The sequence below is a fragment of the Sander lucioperca genome, chromosome 20 (assembly GCF_008315115.2).
Source record: "Sander lucioperca isolate FBNREF2018 chromosome 20, SLUC_FBN_1.2, whole genome shotgun sequence".
Lineage (NCBI taxonomy): Eukaryota > Metazoa > Chordata > Actinopteri > Perciformes > Percidae > Sander > Sander lucioperca.
Window position 1 is genome coordinate 10382142 of NC_050192.1, and position 12128 is coordinate 10394269.

Consider the following 12128-nt stretch of genomic DNA (forward strand, 5'->3'; position numbering starts at 1 on the left):
CATATACGCTGGTGCACACACAAACGCACACACACCCACAATTCTGCACAAGTCCGAAAGGAAGACTATTTGTAATTCATGAATTCATGAGCATGTGTGATCTTCAGCTTCGGTCAGTGGTCATTAGATTTAACGTGTGCATTTATGTGTGTGTGTACTGAATCTAGTCTGTCTGAGGGTGACACCAATAGAATATTGTATTACTGCTCTCAGAAATATTGCTGCATAAATGTGTACTTTATCAACTTCACCTCTTTTTAAAAAGAGTTTAAATTCCCGTTGATCATATTACTGAACTGAGTTGTGATTACACCTGGGCAAAGACACAGGAAAGACATGGTGTTGTGTTGACAAACAGAGCACAGGGATGCAGAAAGGTCACCGTGTATATGTGACTGTGTGCACAGGACCGTGCACGTAAATAGCCCTGTGCATGTGTATCAATGCCTAAACCTGGTGCATGGTGTGTACGTGTGTGTACTTGTGTCTCCAGAGTTATTCTGATGGCAGTGTGTGGTAACAGGATCCAGGGTGATGTCTGCTCTCAGACAGCATCTGGCTCTCAGCTCCACATCTATTATTCACACACCTAAACACACAGACACACACTGCCCTCTCCCCTCATATCTTACTTTTTTTTGTGGCTGAACAGTTAAAAATTCAGGTTTGTTGACTCTGTTGACTTTTTTGAAATTTTCTTTGTGCATGTTTGAGCGTAAATTTGTGAATGTGTCTCATTGTGTATTTATGTATTTGTGGTTATCTCCAAGGAAACAAATCACACCCTTGAAGTCAATGAACTGCTGTGTTTACCCTCATAAACAAGCCGAAAATTAGCATTGACCAGAGAGAAAAGGACAGACTGATAAGCAGTAAAAGAAAGTGATAGATAACTACTAAAGCAAAGCATAGTCTGGATAAATAGGGACTAAAGATTTCTCAAAGTCATCCCTTGTCTAAAGTTGATCTGAGCCTTGTCAGTAGCTCATTATCAGACCCAGACATCTCTTTGGGGACCCGGCCCTTCACCACCACCATGGTTGGATAGACTACTGATTGACTTTTACAGAAACAGAGTATGCTCCAATCAAGAAAAGCCTATTGAGTTTGCCCTGTTAAGATGAAAGAATGAACCCCTGTTATTGTGTTGTGAAACACAACCTTATATAGAGATGGATATAGGTCACATTGGGTGTTGATGAGATGACCCTGTGAATGCTGATCAAAGTCTGTCAACAGACCATTATGTAAAGAGCTCATATTCATCTGAAGTTCCTGAAGAGAGCTAGATACCTTTTCTATGTGAAGTTGATCTAAGGGTTTTCTATTTTTGTGTGTCCAATTAATCATGACCTTAGGTTATCTTAGTTGTGTCTCCTTTGATCAAAAAAACAAACAAATCCTCTATTCATTATCCTCAATGGTTGAATAAATTGGTGATTGACAGTAAACGAAGCAGGATGTGGTCAACTAATATAAGTACCATTAAGTTTACTTATGTGACTCCGTGGAAGAATGGGCAATATTGTCCTGTTATAACATGTATACATGTGGGACTTTTTTGACTTTTTCTTTTTCAGTCTTCAGCTTGGACCTTACCAACTTCCCAAACAAGCTTCCATGCACATATGTTCTCTGAGCTTTGGGCAGAGATTTTGGCTGGAAAGTTCCTCTATCTAAAGGCTGAATGCCAGTCATTGTGGAACGAGGTAGGGAAATGAGGGAGCAGTGTTGTGATAAACAGCAACTCCAATTAATGGTCATTAATGCAAAAAAAACCCACATAGTTCTATATTTTTTTTTTCTCATTTAACTGGAAGTCAGTAATATTTATGACTTTATGCTATTAGTATAGAAAACTGTCACAATAAATAGAATAAGTATAACCTATTTCATGTACATGGAGAAAAAGAGTGGTGGAGGTAGATATTTCCATCTTTTCCTCCTCAACCTCCTATTTCTTCTCTTTCCTTGCTTCTCTCACATCAAAGATGCCACCTCTTGCTCTACCATATGTCCAGCTTCCTGGGTGTACACTTGTATACACTTGTATAGGACACACACAGACACACAAAATACAGCTCCCTGAGTGTAATCTCAACATGATTATACTCAACATGCTGTATTTATGCTATTCAACCTGCTGAAACAGTTTTCCGGCCATACTCTTACAAAAGAATGGCATCCATAGCTCTGGGTTTTGAGCACTGCTGTGTCGCCTGAAAGGCCAAGTCTTGATTCGACACAATAGGCTGATTTGGTGCCCTCACTACTGCGGGGAGCATGTTGACTTCATTAATGGCTCCCAAAGCCTTTTAGCTTTCACACAGTGGCCTCTGGTCACAAAATATAATGGGGTGCAGACCACTCTGTATCACTGCACCAGGTTGCACCACTAATAGAGACACAGGTGGTGATGTGTGCTCAAATTATGCCATTGCCTCTGTGGGGTCCTTGAGTGGCTGCAGCAGCAGTGGCGGGAACAGCAGCTCTTATCACTGCCGAATATTGGTGAAAGAAAAGAAAAACAGTAGAGGAAATAATTGGTTTGAAAGAGAAATGTGCGTAAGGGTTTTTCTCAGCCAGGCCAGGTATTTGTCTGCACTAAATGAGGTCTGTCAGGAGATCTCTACCTGTCGCCTCTAACACCCTGCTGCGGCTCTAATGAGACAGGGAAAGAGGAATTGGATGGGAAAAGACAGAGGAAACGAAGGACAAGGAATAGAAGGGTTGTGTAGAGAGAGAAAAGCTCTGACATGTTCTCTGCACAGTAAAAGTAATAGAATGATGCCTATTGCAAGGAAAAATGGCAAAACTGAAAAATTGATTGACAAAGAAACTAACACCATGAGAACAAAAAGAGGTGACTGAGAGGGAAAGGAACAAGAAAATGAAAATTTTTGAATAAGGAATTAGAAAGGGGGTGGTGATGGCGCAGTGGATATGACACATGCCTTTGGTGTGGGAGTCCCAGGTTCGATTCCCACTGCAATACATCAACCAATGTGCCCTTGAGCAAGGCACTTAACCCCTAGTTGCTCCAGAGGCGTGTGACCTCTGACATATATAGCAATTGTAAGTTGCTTTGGATAAAAGCGTCAGCTAAATGACATGTCATGTAATATCCAGGCAAAGAAAGGCTTTTTACAGTTCCCTCTGCACATTGAATACATTTGTGAGTGTTTTGTCTTATTGACTTGATGTCCCGGATGGGTCAGGTACTGAGTGTGAACTGAAAGCTGGAGAGGTGCCAGTTCACCTACTGGCCACTGCCGAGGTTCCCTTAAGCAAGGCATTGAAACCCTTACTGCCCGGGGCGCTGTGCTGCGGTGACCCAACATTGTGACATGTCTCCATATTTGTTGCATGTGCATGTGTGTAAATCAAGAAAAAATAACAGAATGAAAACATGAATTTACCCAAGGGGACAAATAAAGTACATTATTATTATTAAGAGCCCTTCCTGTCCACTTCCACATAGATTACATCATCAAGTTGCAGGCCCTTTTCCTATATTATCTGGAAACATGGGTACCATCAATAACTATACAGTATACCAAAAGGGTTTGCAGGGAGAAATGAAAAAACAACCCATCAAGTTTGCAAGGCTTTTTATTATCGGTCACATCTGACAGTGGAGAGGGTGAAAAGTTTTCAGTCTGAAAAAGGCAGATGAATCTAAGACAACATACCAAATGCATCGTTCCAGCAGAAGAGGAATTGAGTCTGCAACAAACATACCAAGAAAGAGAGGATGACATTTTGAAAAGAACAGATGGAAAAATGTAAATCAGAGAAACTAAATGAGTTATTAGAAGTCAAGCAGTCACAAATGTTCTTAAGATTGAACTGGCCATAAGGATGCAGGTATTTTAGTTAATCTCATGATTTACAGATTGAGACAGAATGAGAGAGAGAGAGAGAGAGAGAGAGAGACAGAGAGAGAGAGGGAGGGAGAGAGAAAGAGAGAGGGAGGGAAAAAGAGCAAAAGCAATAGCAGAGGAGGAAAATGAGTAACAAAAGCTGAGCTGTGAGCCCCCTGCCTGGTCACAGTGCTCTAAGGCAGCTCAGCAGTGAAGGGAATGATAGCAGGGAGACCTGCCACTCACCTTTTGAAGCCATTGGGGAAAATGAGGAAGGAGAGTAGAGCAGGGGGAGAAATAAGTTAGGAAGCCTCCAGACAATTGTCCCCTTTCACATCCAACACGATCATCCCTCACAATGACATTCTTGTCCTTCTCTTTGCCTCTCTCCTTGCTTTTTTTGTCTACTTCTCAGCAGGGGGATACGGTTAGATTAGTAGGCCGCATGGACCTACAGGCTAACAGGTACCACACCTTTAATGCCACAACGGTCAGTCACTGAGCCAGGGGTCCCCCTGTGGCTCTGTGCTATATTAGATCCCAGATGTGAGGTGGTGGAGACTGAAATAGCACCAATAGCAACAAACATAAGTGCCTGTATGTTTTCCTCACGCACAAAACACAAAACAGATTTAAATTTCTTCCTGAGTACCTGTATTTATGCAACGCTCCTCTTCCTACTTAGTTACTTTGTTTTGCTGCTGCGCTGACACAATCACACCCAGGCCAAGTTTTCCAGAATTCTCTTTTAACCTCCTGTGCCTTAACAACCTAACCAAAATAAAACATATGCAGAGGATTAACCTTTTTGAAACCAAACCCGACAGGAGGGCCATTGTAGAGGTCAAATTTCTGCCTAGGTGCGATGCTGCCAATGCAAGTCTTTGTATATACTTCCCTGCTAACAATGACATTTCCCTGATTTGCACCCACAAAGCACCTTCTCTCACAGTGCAGGCATCGGGGGGAATTGCATTAATTAAAATCCTGCTGTGTAGCAGATATGCCTAATAGCAAACATAAAACAGAGAATAGTAATTTAAAGCACAGAATGAGTTCCCTTCCACTCTCTGGGGTTTTTTGCCCACTCATCCTCCTTTAGAGAGAGGACTCAAGCCAGAAGGAAGGAAGGATGAGGGAAAGAAGGGGGGATTTGTAAAGTGTCATTAATGAACTGAATGAATATGTTACTTCCATAAAGGAAAGCAGTAAAGCATTGAGTTCATGTTGTACCTTTGGATAACTGCAAGATGTCTCCATTATAGCTTGTCATAAAACATAAAATACTCTGCCAAAAGACATTGCATGTGTTGAAGTACCATGACATTAGTCATTCATATGTCACCTGCAGTACTTGTTTTAGAAACAACATATGTTTAGTGCCTTCCTCTCTGGCCAGTCTTCGTCTCAGACAGAATAAAAACACGTGCCTGTCTGTTTATTGTCTGTAATAACTCCTGCCGATGAATAGCAGATCATATGTGATTCTCTGCTCCAGCAGTGCTACACGAGCAGCCTGGCATCCTACATTAATTTGCCACATCCTCGTTAATACCCTGAGATTAATGTCAAATCATCCACACGCCCCCCCCACTAGTCTCACACCAATCCATCTCGCCTATATATTGAGGCATTGAATGTGGAAGTGGAGAGTTTGTCCTGGCATTGATTGACACAGAGAGATGGATCCAGTCCGCCTCCTCCCCCTCATTTCTCTCAGTCTGCCATATGTTTCAGTGAGCTGGACAGATTTGGGCAATCAGACAGCCACCATTGTGTTGCTGTCGGTATGAATAGAATGCATGGAGAAACACATTGCCATTATGTAGTGACGATACATTGTTTCTTTTCTTCATGTCTCTTTCACAGTGAATGTTCTCAGTTGTCTCTGTCTGTCTGTCTGGCTGTCTCTCTTTCTAGGCTCTTATAGCATGTCTTGCCTTGTCTGGTTGAATACCTAACACTCTGCTGTGGTTGGACAAAGAGGGTCGAAAAGTGTGGTTGGCTTACATTGGTATTTGGCATGTGGCTATGCTGTTGGCGCTCCAAAATGTTTCTGATTGATATCTTGAACAGGGTAGAAACCCAAGGGCTTACAGAGGAGACCCCAGGAGACCTCTTTTTGCAAATTGTGCTTGGACTCTTGGACTTGGACTTCAAATTAAATCACTGAAAGATACCGATTTGTTAAAATTGTCAAACTTCAATTAACACTGTAAATGGGTAAAGTTTTGATATTTTTCATTAACATTTAATGTCAAGTGATATTACAACTGTTTAAACAGGAATTATTATAATATTAACAATTATAACATTTTACTTACTTACAATTTCATTGCTGAGATCAAGGAATGTGACCTGGTTTGAGTCCCATAGGGAAAAGCAACAGCAGCCGGTTTATCCCAAATATGTACCAACAAAATATAAATAAAAGTGAATGCACTTGCTTTGTAAAACTACACTCCATGCACAGCTACAGTAGGTATGGTAGGTGTGTTAAACTAAGAAGTAGTTTTACAGATCTAATAGACATTTACAACATGATTTACCTTTGTTTTCAGTTCAACGTTACTTAACACAATTCCTGAACTTGCACTGGTGAATGATTACCAATATACTGCAATACCCTAGTTATTAAATACAATCTTATTTTAAAGCATCTTGTATTGTAAGTACATTTTGGAACAATACTTATCATTTTATTATGTGGATATCTAGCAGAAAAGAAGGTTCATTACTGTTTTTGGCTGCAGAAATGCTGGCACTGACACTGGGTTTGCCCATGCACGTTTCAGGGATTTGATGGAGTTCCTCGCACAAATTCTGTGGTAATTTAAGTTTCCCAGCATGCTGTGTGACTTTGGATGACATTCTTCTCCAGCCCACTCACCTCACTGTGGTTGCACAGCCCATGTCAGACCACAGTGATACCATAGTCAGCAGCTTATTCTGGCTTCCACCAGCAGCATGTTGGTCATGGTGTGTGTTCCAGCCATGTTGTGTTAGTGTGAGTGCCATGCTTAACAGACTGTAACTCTGTGTGACTAGCTTTCCTTTTGCCACCCCAAAACCCATGCCATAACAGGCAAGTACACAATTCTCCAATCACTCTTACAGTCCTCACTCAGAAACACACACAGTTCCTCCCCTTCAGTTATTGTATGTTTTAAGAAGCACACTTTCAATTTGCTGTTTCCCCCATGTGGTCTTGTCAAGAGGGGGTAGTTTTGACTGTGTATTTCCTGCACTTAGCCACAACCACTATTTGCACTAACACTACTACAGCAGTATTTTTTTTTATGTCTCCTGAGGATTGACTAGACTACTCCTAATATGGTAAAAATCCATCTCACCACTTGAGTCAAGTCATTTCTACACAATGGCACACCAGTTCTCAGAGCTTATCTAAAATGAATAGAAGAGGTCATATGTGTAACTAGAGGTACAAAAGTGCAATTTCCACCGGAAGAAAGTTCCAGAGGGGCAACAACATTATTCACCTAGGATATGTAAGGTGTCTGTTGGAATCAGACAATGGCAAAGCGAGCAATCAGTGACTTTTTTTTTGTTCAAGGTTTTTTTATTATTATTATATGAAGTCAGGACAATAGATTCAAACATTGTACAATAGTTATACAACATAAATGAGGATAAAATAAAGATTTGTTTTCCCAAGCCCATACCATCCCCATTCCCATAACACCCACCCCCCAAACTAGGTCTTACATATTGACGCACAAACCAGCATTTACTGGGAAACCAAATTAAGTGATCATTTAAAATAAAAATTAAAAATGAAAATAATAAATAAAATAAAATAAATAAATAAATAAAAAGATAAAAAAAACCACCAAAAAAACCAATGGAATAAAAAGTGGTTGTGGGTGAATGCATACCCTAATCAAGGAAGTGTTTGTAGCTCATTGAAATAAGTAATAAAAGAGTTCCAGCATTCGAAAAAGTTCTCAGTATTCCCTCTGAGAGTGAATTTCACCTTCTCTAATTTTAGAAAGAAAATAAGGTCCTTCAACCACAGGGACACAGAAGGGGACTGTGAGGATTTCCAGGAGAATAGGATCCTACGCCTTGCCAGCAGAGTAGCAAAGGCAACAACATATGCCTGTCTTCTGTTAAGAAGCCGTGAGACTGGTGAAACACCAAAAATAGCTAGTAGGGGGCATGGTTCTAATTGGACTTGAAGAATGTCTGAAAGGATATTGAAGATAGAATGCCAAACATTTTCAAGTTTGGGACAAAGGGCAAACATATGGCTAAGATGGCAGGGAGCTGTTCCACACTTGACACAGGTATCATCCACCTCTGGGTAAAGAGTCTTGATAGTGAAAAATGCAATCTCTGTACCACTTTAAACTGGATAAGACCTAAGCGAGCAATCAGTGACTTTTGACTTTGCAATAACTTGATAATAGAATTTAAATAGATTAGAAGTTATTTCTTAGATCTGTATGTTTGATATATTATATCTTGTATGCTTGATATAATTTGTTGATTTTATTGTACAACATAAGATAAATAATTTAACCACAGGTCTTACAGTAATTTGATTCTGTTGAACAGCATATGTATAGTAAGATAAAGACTCTACCAGTACACTTTTCAGTCAGAGGAAGAGTGGTAATTTCCATGTGCTTCTGTGGTGCACAATGCCAATACTAGGAAACTGAGAGAGGGTACTCCTGTGGTTTTTCACACCGGAATGGCTTCCCTGTCTGTATCACACCTTCTGCTAGCTGTTAGCCCCATGGAGAGAGGGAGCTAGTCACTTTGGGCACATTATTTTTCATTGACAAATTTGAAGCAGAAATACCATCTGCACATGGGGTTGCATTTGTTTTTCTCTGAGCTGTAACACTGAAACTGTTATTTAAATGTATCTATAGTTGTCAGTGTTTCTGATATACAGTATCAACACTGCCCTCACAATATGTTTTAATGTAATGGTAGATCCCAAGAAAATAAAGGATAGCCACTGATCTCAAAAGGTCTAAATAGCTTGGAAGACACTCAAGATCACAGAGAAAGATACTTGAGGTGCATCTGCATTTTTATTGTAGAAGCCACTGTCTATGTCTGTCTTCAGTGATGGTGTTAGTGTAGTTATCTCTCAGAGCCACTAGGGGGATACAGTTTATGGCCACGGTGGTCACTTGATGGAGGACAAGTATTTTCTCTGTATGATCTGTGATTTAACATGGATTTCTCCCACAGATACACATACGGATCCAGACACACACAGAGCTATCGAAGAATTGTTTACTACACATATTTTGCAGAGCTGAGGAAGTGTGCTCTCTGAGTCAAAAGCACAAGTAACTCTCTCGACACCCTCCCCAGAGTATCCGACATTACCATATGAGTAGCTCCAGCCAGACTGTGTGTGCGTGTGTGCGTGTGTGTGTGTGTGTGTGTGTGTGTGTGTGTGTGTGTGTGTGTGTGTGTGTGTGTGTGAGAGAGAGAAAGAAAAAGAAGAAAGAGAGTGAAATGCCAATGTTTTTATTGACGCAGTAGCTTGTGTGAACACCATCCTTATTTGTATGTGTAATTTATGTGTGGGCTCGATGCATCTCTCACCTTCCCACTACTCGGAGGCAAAATTAAGTCTGTCTGGCAGTGAATGTCTATTGTGTAGTGCTAATGTGATAGCAGAGATTAGCATTGTAATCCATTTAGCATAGAGCAGCTAATCCACTTTATTACTGTTGAAAAGGAATCAGATAATATTGGCTAGCACCACCGTAGCTGTCTTAATGATTTTAAGAAGATGAACAATGACTTTAAGATATATTGATAATTATTGTTGCTGAAAATGAAACCAGGATTAGTCATTTCAATAAAAAAAAAAAAAAAAAAAAAAAAAAATCATTAGCTTTGGCTTTGGTTGTTTGGTTGGGTTCAGTTTACGCTGAGTAGGTTTTTTGTTTGTGTGGTGTTGTAGTAATACAACTCATGCACTATCTGTTTATTTTCAGTTTATTTCTCAGAACGTTGCTGCTGCTGGTGGATATTTTAGAGTATTGGAATATTTGGAATATTTCTTTGAAGTGTAGAGTTTGATATCAGGAGAGATGAAGTCTGCAGTAACAGTTGTTTTAAAACTTACTAGCCCAGGATGACCCTGCTGTGATGAAAGAAGATACAGGGTAAAACTGCTTTTAAATACTTGTGCCAATTACTGTACAAATAAGTCCGCTGATCTTTGATTTCAATCAGTCGTTTCCATTACGTGTTCCCCTCCAGTCCCAGTGTGCCTGTGTTGCATGCTTTCGGACATGCTGTGCACTCCCTGGTGGCTCATTTGTTTTGTTGGTGGTCAGATTGAGGGATAATATACAGGAGCTTCCCCTTAAAACCCCTCTGCTCCCTGGTGACTGTGGATCTGTCCTAACACAATAAAACTCTATATCCAGCCTTTGCCGTAGACTGTCTGCCCTTTAACTCTGCTTGGCAATTGGCTCCACACTTCTCTCATATACAGTGAGGGTAAGCTGATACACACACATCTTCGCATACATTCACATGCACACACATGCTGTGTAGTGCGCATACGCACAGCGCCTCAAATTAACACCCGATCAGGCAGATTAGATAACCCCACCTGCTGAATCTGGCCCTGGCTTGCGCGATAGTTTCTTTCTTACTACCTCCCTCTTTTCTTTCTCTCTCTCCTATTCGCCTTCTGTTCTTTTCTTTACAACTGACCCAAGTGCATACAATAGTTCCCAGTGAAAGTGTGTGAGGCTTTGATGCACAAAAGAACTCAAGGCCCTTTGAGATCAAGATCACTACACAAGCCAAGCAGGAGGCAGAGCGAGAGAGGAAGAATGACTGAGAAACAAAGAAGGAGAGAGAGAGTAGGGTGAAATCAGGGTGAAAGATGGTGCCTGTTTAAAGAAATGTCATGTTGTGAAACTGGATATCAGTAGAAGCAGCAGGAGTAGGGCAGGATGTAAACTGCACCCTGTGTACTAAGCTTTTTTTCTCTACTATACAATAGTTGATTGTCTAAGCAAAGACAAAGAAAGATTCCACTGAACTATAGTAGAGCAGTTGATGGTTGTAGATTGTTTTCTGTTACTGTAAAGTGTAGAATAAAGTCAGGGGCTGGAGCATAAATAATGTCCATATTGTGTTTCTAAAAAGCTAACATTCATTCTACTTGCTATTTGATAATGATGAGAGATTCTTAGAGAGAATTGTTGTTGTGCTTCATGAACCATGGTTCACACATGGTGCACACTGTTTTCCATTAACTATTTTTGATTTAATTTGGTTTTCTTAACAATACATGACTGTATTGACTGGTCCCTAACACAGACCAGTTCTGTTTTTAGTGGGTACAGCACCACTTTTGCACATTTAACTAAATGGTTCAGTTTATATACTTGGAACAGTTAGGGCTTCTTGACCTTTTTAAAGAGCTTAATTAATAAATAAATAATTAATCATGAAGTGACTCACCTGTCTGCTCAACCATCTGCTTCCTGTCCAATTATCTCCTATTGTGCCTGTTACCCATGAACCCTTAAGTGCCGAAGAGCACAAAGAACTACTAAGAGTCAACACAACTTTAATAAGACTTGCTTCACACCTGTCCACAAGCCCACACAGGTCTGTGTGTGAGTGCAAGTGTGTATTCTACTGGGTGCTGAAAGTTGCTTAGGTAGGTATGTGTCAACGCTATGTGTTACTGGGAAAGTACAGCCAGAGGACCAGATTTAGAAAGGATCATTTGGAACACACCCTGCGTTTGTGTGACGATGTAAGCAGATGTTCGGGCTCAACCAAGAACACTTCTATCACACCACCGTGTGTGCATGAGGCCAATTCCATGCACTTTCTGCTGAGTTAACACACCTAGGGGCCCACAAACCACACCTCTTGCCCAGATGCCTAATTACTGTAATCACTTTTGAATAGCTGGAACTGCAATAGAGAAAGATGAGCTTCTCAGATACAGCACAGAAAGCCATGATGCATAGCAAAAATCCTAAGGCTGTATGCAGTAGATGGGCAATTATGTCAATACCAAGGTTCAGAAGTACCTTTTTAATGATACCTTGGTCCCTAATTGCACTCTTTGTTGTCCTAGATGTCACATGTCATCCATTGCCAAGTCCTTCCTTGTGGAAGGCAACTCTTTCTCCCTTTGCTTCTATTTTACTTCAGCTATTCTTTATTTCAATGTTATCTTTTTGCACTGTCGTCTACTCTGTTTTCCAAAATCTATTTAAATAATAACTGTGG

The 12128-nt window shown here is 40.5% G+C and overlaps 1 protein-coding gene across 3 annotated transcripts in view; it reads left to right on the forward strand.

The window, feature by feature from the left end:
* Positions 1-12128, forward strand: part of plxna4 (plexin A4) — a 252928-nt gene that overhangs the window by 127051 nt on the left and 113749 nt on the right. The window lies entirely within an intron of this gene.